At 36.0% G+C, this 9,424-nt stretch overlaps 1 non-coding gene across 1 annotated transcript; it reads right to left on the minus strand.

Moving 5' to 3' along the window:
• Nucleotides 1-7,179: 7,179 nt before the first annotated feature.
• On the minus strand, nt 7,180-7,285 carry LOC129025482 (U6 spliceosomal RNA). The gene has a single exon (XR_008497238.1). It is a non-coding gene; the product is annotated as a U6 spliceosomal RNA (small nuclear RNA).
• Between the last annotated feature and the right edge of the window lie 2,139 nt (nt 7,286-9,424).

Genomic DNA, 9,424 nt, shown 5'->3' on the forward strand with positions numbered 1-9,424 from the left:
ACATTAGATTCACTCTCTTAACAAATTTTTAAGTACACAATACCTAATTCTTAACTACAGGCACTATGTTGTACAGCAGATCTCTGGAACGTACATATATTGTATAACTGTAACTTTATACCCACTGAAAAACAACTCATTCCTCTCTTCATCCCCTGGTAACCATCATTCTATGGTCTACTTTTATACTTTTAACTATTTCATATGCCTCATATTAAGAAGAATCATGCAGTATTTGTCTTTCTGTGACATTTCACTTAGCATAATATGTTCCAGTTCCATGAATGTTGTTGCAAATGGTAGAATTTTCTTTTTAAAGGCTGAATAATATTCCATACTTTCTTTAGCCATTCATCTGTCAATGTACATTTGGTTTGTTGCCATATCTTGGCTATTGTGGATAATGCTGCAATAAACATGAGAGTGCAGCTATCTCTTTAAGATCCTAATTTCAACTCTTTTTAATATATACCCAGAAGTAGAATTGTTGAATCATATGATAGCTCTATTTTTACTTTTTTGAGGAAGCTCTGTACTGTTTTCCATTGTGGCTGTACCATTTTATATTTTCACTAACAGTGTACAAAGCCAACACTTTTTTTTTTTCCCATCATAGCCATTCTAATGGGTATGAAGTGATATCTCATCCTGGTTTTGATTTGCATTTCACTGATGATTAGCAATATTGAGCATCTTTTCATGTATTTGTTGGTCATTTGTATGTCTGCTATGAAGAAATGTCTATTCAAGTCTTTCCCCATTTTTAAAAAAGGGTATTTTGTTTTATTTTATTTTATTTGCTATTGCATTTTTTTTTTTTTTTTTTTTTTGAGACAGTCTCGCTCTGTCGCCCAGACTGGAGTGCAATGGCACGATCTCGGCTCACTGCATTCTCCACCTCCCGGATTCAAGTGATTCTCCTGCATCAGCCTCCCAAGTAGCTGGGATTACAGGCTCCCTCCACCACGCCCAGCTAATTTTTGTAGTTTTAGTAGAGATGGGGTTTCACCATGTTGGCTAGGCTGGTCTTGAACTCCTGTCCTCAGGCGATCCACCTGCCTTGGCCTCCCAAAGTGCTAGGATTACAGATGTGAGCCACCATGCCCGGCTGCTATTGCATTTTCAGAGTTCCTTATAGATATTGAAAATTAACTCCACATCAGATACATGGTTTGCATATATTTTCTCCTATTTTATAGATGGCCTTTTTACTCTGCGGATTATTTCCTTTGCTATACAAAGTTTTTTTAGTTTGATTCAATTTCACTTGTCTATTTTTGCTTTTGTTGCCTATGCTTTTGGTGTCATATCCAAAAAATACATGGCCCAAACAAATGTCACGGAGTTTTTCCACTATGTTTTCTTTTACTAGTTTTACAGTCTCGGGTCCTTCATTTGTGTTTTGATCTAGTTTAGGTTAATTTTTATAAATGGTAAAAAAAATAAGGATCCAGTTTACTTATTTTGCATGTGGATATTCAGTTTTTCCAACACCATTTATTGAAGAAACTGTCCTTTTCCCATTGTGTATTCTTGGAATCCTTGTCAAAGATCAGTTGACCATAGATGTGAGGATTTATTTCTGGGCTCTATTCTATTCTATTCATCAATTTATATGTCTTTGTGTCAGTACCATACTCTTTTTATTATTGTAGCTTTTTACTATATTATGAAATCATTTAGTGTGATGTCTCTAGCTTTGTTCTTCTTACTCATATGTCTTTGGCTATTTGGGGGTATTTTTTGGTTCCCCATGAATTTTAGGATTTTTTTTTTCTATTTCTCCAAAAAATGTCTTTGGGATTTTGATAGAGATTACATTGAATCTGTAGACCACTTTGTGTAGTATAGATATTTTAACAATATTAATTCCTCCAATCCATGAAAACAGGATGTCTTCCCATTTAAGTTTTCTTCAATTTTGTTCATCAGCAATTTATAGTTTTCAGTGTATGAGTCTTTAACTTTCTAATTAGGCTTATTCTTAAGTGTTTTATCTGTTTTTGGTGCTTATTGTAAATGTTATTGCTTTCTTAATTTCATTTTTGGAACTATCTCTGTTTGCAGATTTCATGATCTTATATGTAGAAAACTCTGAAAACTCCACAAAGCAACTATTAGAACTAATTAAGGAATTCAGTAAAGTTGCAGGATATGAAATCAACTTACAAAAATCAGTTGCACTTCTGTATAGCAACAATGATATATCTAATTTCAGTCCTTTAAGTTGTGTTCAGGCTTACCTTATGATCCACATATGGTAAATTTTGGTAAATGTTTATTCTTTCTCAATTTCAGTGCTCAAAAATGTTGATTACGTCATTTTTGTTTCTCATGATGGTTAGGACTTCTATATTATTTCACTTTTGTCTACCGATTTTATCTTTTTTTTTTTTTTTTTTTTTTTTTCAGAGTCTTGCTCTGTCACCAGGCTGGAGTGCAATGACACAATCTCGGCTCACTGCAACCTCTGCCTCCCGGGTTCAAACGACTCTCTTGCCTCAGCCTCCCAAGTAGCTGGGACTACAGGCGCACGCTACCACACCCAGCTAATTTTTGTAGTTTTAGTAGAGACAGGGTTTCACCATGTTGGCCAGGATGGTCTCGATTTCTTGACCTCATGATCTGGCCACCTTGGCCTCCCAAAGTGCTGGGATTACAGGCGTGAGCCACCATGCTTGGCCCGATTTTATCTTTTATTAGCTATCATCCATTATGAAAGTAGTTTTCTATATTTCTTTTAGTTCTTCCAGATTTTTTGCATATATTTTAAAGCAATTTTAAAGATCCTTACACATTTAGAATTGTTTTATTTTCTAAGTGGATTGATCTTTTCATCATTTTGTAGTATTCCATTTTATCTCTAATAATGCTTCTTGCCTTAAGGTCTACTTTGCTATTAGTAGAGCTATACCAGCTTTCTTTTAGTTAGTGTTTAAATAATATTTTTGTCCCATTATTTTATTTTTTTCAGCTTTTATTTTGGATTCAGCGGATACATGTGCAGCTTTGTTACATGGATACAGTGTATGATGCTGAGGTTTGGGGTACAGATGATCCTGTTAACTAGGTAGCGAGCATAGTACTCAATCGTTAGTTTTTCAGCCCACTACCCCTTCCCTCTTTCCCCCATCCTGTAGTCCTCAATGTCCATTGTCCCCATCTTCATGTCCACGTTTACTCAATGTTTAGCATGAGAACATGCAGTATATGGCTTTCTGTTTCTGCATTAATTCGCTTAAGATAATGGCCTTCAGCTCCATCTACGTTGCTGCAAAGGACATGATTTATTTTTTTTAGGCTGTGTGGTATTAATATTTCATCCTGTATATGTACCACATTTTCTTTATCCAATCGACTGTTGATGGGCACCTAGGTTGATTCCATGTCTTTGCTAATGTGAATAGTGCTGTGATGAACATATGAGTGCAAGTGTCTTATCGGTAGAATAAACTATTTTCCTTTGGGAATATACCCAGTAATGGAATTGCCAGGTTGAATGGTAGTTTTAAGTTCTTTGGGAAATTGCCAAACTACTTTCCACAGTGGCTAAACTAATTTCCATTCCCACCAACAGTATGTAAGTGGTCCTTTTTCTCCACAGCCTTGCCAACATCTGTTTTTTTTGTTGTTGTTTTATTTTTGTTTTTGTCGTTTTTTTATAATCACATTCTGACTGGTGTGAGATGGTAACTCATTGTGGTTTTGATTTGAATTTATCTGATGATTAGTGGTGATTAGTATTTTTTCATGTTTGTTGGGTGCATGTATATCTTTTGAGAAGTGTCTGTTCATGTCCTTTGCCTATTTTTTAATTGAATTATTATTATTATTATTATTATTTTGCTTGTTGATTTAAGTTACTTGTAGATTCTGGATATTAGACCTTGGTCAGATGCATAGTTGGTGAATATTTTCCTCCCATTCTATATGTTGTCTGTTTACTCTGTTATAGTTACTTCTGCTGTGCAGAAGCTCTTTAGTTTAATTAGGTCCAACCTGTCAATTCTTGGTTTTGTTGCAATTGCTTTTGGGGACTTAACCATAAATTCTTTGCTAAAGCTGATGTCAAGAAGGTTATTTCCTAGGTTTTCTTCTAGAATTTTCATAGTTTGAAGTCCTACATTTAAATTTTTGGTCTATCTTGAGTTAATTTTTGTACATGGTAAAAGGTAGGGGTCAAGTTTCATTCTTCTGCATATGGTTAGCCACTTATCCCAGAACCATTTATTGATAGGGAGTCCTTTCCCTATTGCTTGTTTTTGTCAACTTTGTCAAAAGTTGATCAGATGTCTGTAGTTGTGTAGATTTCTTTCTGGATTCTCTATTCTGTTCCATTGCTCTATCTGTTTGTTTTTGTACTAGTACCACGCTGTTTCAATTCCTGTAGTCTTATAGCGCTTATAGTGTAGTTTGAATTTCGTTACTGTGATGCCTCCAGCTTTGTTCTTTTTGCTTTAGGACTGCTTTGGCTATTCAGACTCTTTTTCAGTTCCATATGATTTTTAGAATAGTTTTTTCCTCTTTCTGTGAAAAATGATATTGGTAATTTTGACAAGAATAGTACTGAATCTGTAAATTGCTTTGGGAAGTATGGCCAGTTTAATGATATTTATTTGTCCTATCCATGAGCATGTTCCATAGTTTGTAAGCAACATTTAAAAAAATCCATATTGTCAAACTTTGTATTTTAATTAGAGCATTGGTGCATTTACACTTAATGCAATTGTTCAATTACTATCTTATTTTCTATTATTTCCATGTGTCTGTGTTCCTTTTTCTGTCCTTTTTAACCTTAATTCGGAATGAAACAATTAATTATTCTCTGTATCTCTATATTTTTATCTATTAGTTTTTTAAGTATACATTATTTTACTATCATTTCACTGGTGTCTTTAAGGCCATGGTTCTCAAAATGTGGTCCAGGGGCTTCTAGGGGTGCCCAAGAGTCTTTCAGGAGTCTGAGATAACAATTATTTTTATTAATAATGTTAATATATTTTGCCCTTCCTCTCCTTTCCTTTCATGAATATACAGTGGAATGCTCTAGAGCCTCCACTGGGTGTGATATCACAAGAGATTGAATACAATAGCAGATATGAGGATAAAACCGTCTTCTACTAAGCCAGATATTTAAACAATTTGCGGAAACATAAAAACAACACTATTACTGTCGCTATGTATTTTGTTTTGAATAATAGTTATTTTTGATATAATTATATAATTTGTGTAATGGGCTTATTGGTTTACTGCTTTTATACTCTTTTTATTTTGTTTATTTATTTATTTTTAGAGCTGAGGTCTTACTCTAAAAATAGAGCTGGGCTGAAGTGCAGTGGTGTGATCATAGCTCACTGCAGCCTCGAACTCCTGGGCACAAGTTATTCTCCTACTTCAGCCTCCTGAGTATCTGGGACTACAGACATGCACCACCACACCTAACATGCTGTTATTTCCAAATGAATAAATGAATAAATGTTTTTTAAAACATCTCAGTTTTAATTTCTAATATGACAAATATTAAGAAATGCAACTCACAAAACAAAAGCTCATTGGGGTCCTCAATAATTTTTAAGAGTGGAAAAAGGTCCTGAGACTACAATGAGAATCACAGCCCTAGAATCACATGCCTCCTTGATTTCATGCTGTTTAATATAAATTAGTAGTTTAACTTCTTCCTTGATAATGTTATGACCTAATAGTAGTTTATGTCCATTTCTGTTTCAGTCCATTGTATTGTTGTTATGCATCTTAATTCTTCCTATTTTTTACCACACGACTTTATTATTAACTTTTTGTACAGTCAATATTAACTTATATTTACTAAGATATTAATCTTTCCGTCGTTCTTCATCCTTTCCTGAATTTATATTTTTTGGTAAGTAATGCTTTCTCTACTATCTGATTGAGTTCTGGACATTATGTTTGAGAAACTACTAGACATTGTATATTAAAAATTATAGCAATTCTGGATGATATTATTCTCCTATAGAGTGCATTCATTCTGGCCTCTGGTGAGCAGCCTGTTTAAGGACAGATTGCCTTGATCCAATCTGGGACTAAGCTGATTTTTGCTTGGGTTGCAAGAGTTTTTCTTTTTTCTTTTTGAGTCTCAATCTAAATTTTGTGTTAGGACTAGAGTATAGCTTGTTAGGGATCTCAACTAAGAGCATCTGTGTTTACTAGAACCTCTCCTGTTTTGTGGAAACTCAGAACTAAGAAACTGCTTGAAAACTTGGCTCCACTGTTCAGTAGCTTTCAACTTAGCTTATTACTTAGGCTGTTGCTTCACACAGCAGATGAATTCAGCAAATCTTCATGGTGGAAAATAGCAGAGTGTCCAGCTCACTTTTACTTTCTCTTTTCTCTCTGGGCTGAGATGTTGGTCATTAAAGTTCTGGTTCTCTTGACAGGCTCAAACTCCTTTTATTTACTTATTTATTTGGTCCAGTGATTTTTTTTTTAATTTTACTTTACGTTCTGGGATACATGTGCAGAATGTGAAGGTTTGTTACATAGGTATATGTGTGTCGTGGTGGTTTGCTGTACCTATCAACCATCACCTAGGTTTTAAGCCCCACATGCATTAGCTATTTGTCCTGAAGCTGTCCCTCCCATCCACCCCACCCCATGACAGGCCCCGGTGTGTGTTGTTCCCCTCCCTGTGTCCATGTGTTCTCATTGTTCAGTTCCCACTTATGAGCAAGAACATGTGGTGTTTGTTTCTATTCCTCTGTTAGTTTGCTGAGGATGATGGCTTCCAGCTTCATTCATGTCCCTGCAAAGGACATGATCTCATTCTTTTTTATGGCTGCATAGTATTCCATGGTGTATATGTACCACATTTTCTGTATCCAGTCTATCATTGATGGGCATTTGGGTTGGTTCCATGTCTTTGCTATTGTAAGTAGTGCTGCAATAAACATACGTGTGCATGTATCTTTATAGTAGAATGATTTATATTCCTTTGGACATATACCCAGTAATGGGATTGCTGAGTCAAATGGTATTTCTAGGTCCTTGAAGAAGTACCACACTGTCTTTCACAATGGTTGAACTAATTTACATTCCCATCAACAGTGTAAAAATGTTCCTATTTCTCCAAAGCCTTGCCAGCATTTGTTGTTTCTTGACTTTTAGTAATCGTCATTCTGACTGGCGTGAGATGGTATCTCACTGAAAAATATGGAACGCTCACAAATTTGCTTGTCATCCTTGCACAGGGGACATGCTAATCTTCTCTGTATCGTTCCAATTTCAGTGTATGTGCTGCCGAAGTGAGCACAAACTCCATTTATTTTTCTTCTAGTCTTGTGAGTTTGCCAAAAACTCTGTTGCTTCTCTCCCTCCTATCCAGAGCGCTCTGCCTCGCTTGCCAGTCTCTCACCCTATATTATAAGAGGCAAATGTCCCAGAGGGAAAAGCCACTTGTAGCATGTTAGTGTACCTCTCTGTGCCTCTATTTTCTGAGGTTTTGGTCCCTCAACTTCTAGTTGTCTTGGCAATTTTCAGATGCCCTCTAGTTGTCCCCTGTGCATACATAAATCTATAACAAGATAATCTACCATAGTAGGCCAGTGGAAGTCTGGATATCAACCAGGCCGGCTCCTTAGGTTGAGCTCATCATTTCTGCTCCTTCACCTCAGGCCACAGTAGTGTCCAGTAATTTTAAGACGAGGTTATTACAAGCATAGACACTAAGGACTGACTGAGTTTCATTCCTGGCTTCTTTGTTTACCAGCTTTGTGTATCTGTGAAGATCACTTATTTTTTCTAAGCCTTAGTTTCCTCATCTGTAACATGGAGCTGATCATAGAAGCTATCTAGAAGGTTTGTGAAAATGAAATAAAATAATCCACAAATACATTACAGTGCTTGGCAAATAGTATGTGTTAGATAAATACTAACTACTATTAGTACCTGTAGATTTTATGTAAGCACAATCATTACAAGGGATATTCAATATAACAAATTAAATGTAAATTAATTATATTCCTTTACAATGAATATTATTAAATAGATAAAAGCTGAGTTCGAATAAGTGAAGGATAGTTTTAGTGGATTTATGTAATGTATTTTAATTTGTTTTGTTGCCTCAGTTTCATCACCTATAGATAATCTACCAATTATATCCTTGGCCCCAGAACCTAATAATGCTTAGGTGAGCTGTGTATATTAACAACCTCATCTCAAACTGTAGTTTTATGTTAAAAGTTTATGTAGTTAATTATAAACAAATAATCAAACTCCTTCCCTTCTCCTTCCACGTGTCCCAAATAATGTTTCAATGTTATTTTTTTGCTTGGTTAAAAGAACAATTGGCTATGGTGAGAGTGGAGGGGGTTTTCTGAACGTAGAATATGTGCTATAATTCGGGTTGTCCTCTGTCCCAGCCCATCTGGAATCTTGCCTGAGTCTTAGCCTGAAGCACTGTAATGACACTGAGTAAAAGCCAAAAGGGCTGTTTCATTCCAATCTCTTAGGTGGATGAGAATGCTTTACATCAGCAGTGGTGGTGCCAGCCACTCCTGCAGAGACAGTAGGAGGCAGTAGACTGTAGCAGTGGTTTCAGTAGCAACAGATGAAGCCAGTGCCCTTGTTGCAGATATTAGCTCTCTCCAAAATGAATAGTGGCAGACTTGATGCTAATATGGGTAAACACTGGAACTTGAAGCAGTGCTTCTGGCAGGCATCAGCATCAGTTGCCCCTTTGGTGGGATTGTGACTTTCTGGCATTAGTGTTTGTAGGATACCTGGTCAAAGAGACAGGAGTAGAAATAGAGTTGGGGAAAGGGGGATGGTGAATGCCGCAGCATAGCTAAAGAACACATGGGAAATTCTCCCTGTGGACCCCCAGAGCTATTTGGAAGATGTGTGAAGGGGGTTGGAATTTCTACAGAGTAGGAAGAGGCAGAGCCATGCTTTGTGACTGTCATTGTAATATGTCATTATTCCTCGACTAGAGTACCTTGGGAAACACAGAGCTTAAGAATAATAATAGTGGTAATAATAATACAGGAGCTACTACAGTTTTCCAAACACATCAACAAAATATAGAGAACTGCCATGCATGCTAATGATCACAATTCATTTAGCTCCCAGGCTCCAAAGGAAACAAGTAAGTATATTAGATGTAACATTAAAGAAATATGATTTTTTTAAGGACAATCAACCAGAAACTGGAACAGCCTCATGGGAATGTCTAATTATGGGCATAACCCCTATGGTAGTTGTTTTTGGATGCAGATTAAAAACCACTTAAGAATGTATCTCATTGTTTTAAGATCATGGCTCAGTTTCGGACCAAAATGGTGTTGTTACACTGCTTGTTTACCCACCTTTCTACACTTTGGGTTTCTGTAAGGTAAAATCAACAAATGATAACATTTGATGTTGCCAAACCTGAATTTTACCCTCAAAGAGT

The sequence above is a fragment of the Pongo pygmaeus genome, chromosome X, assembly GCF_028885625.2.
Source record: "Pongo pygmaeus isolate AG05252 chromosome X, NHGRI_mPonPyg2-v2.0_pri, whole genome shotgun sequence".
Taxonomy (NCBI): Eukaryota; Metazoa; Chordata; class Mammalia; order Primates; family Hominidae; genus Pongo; species Pongo pygmaeus.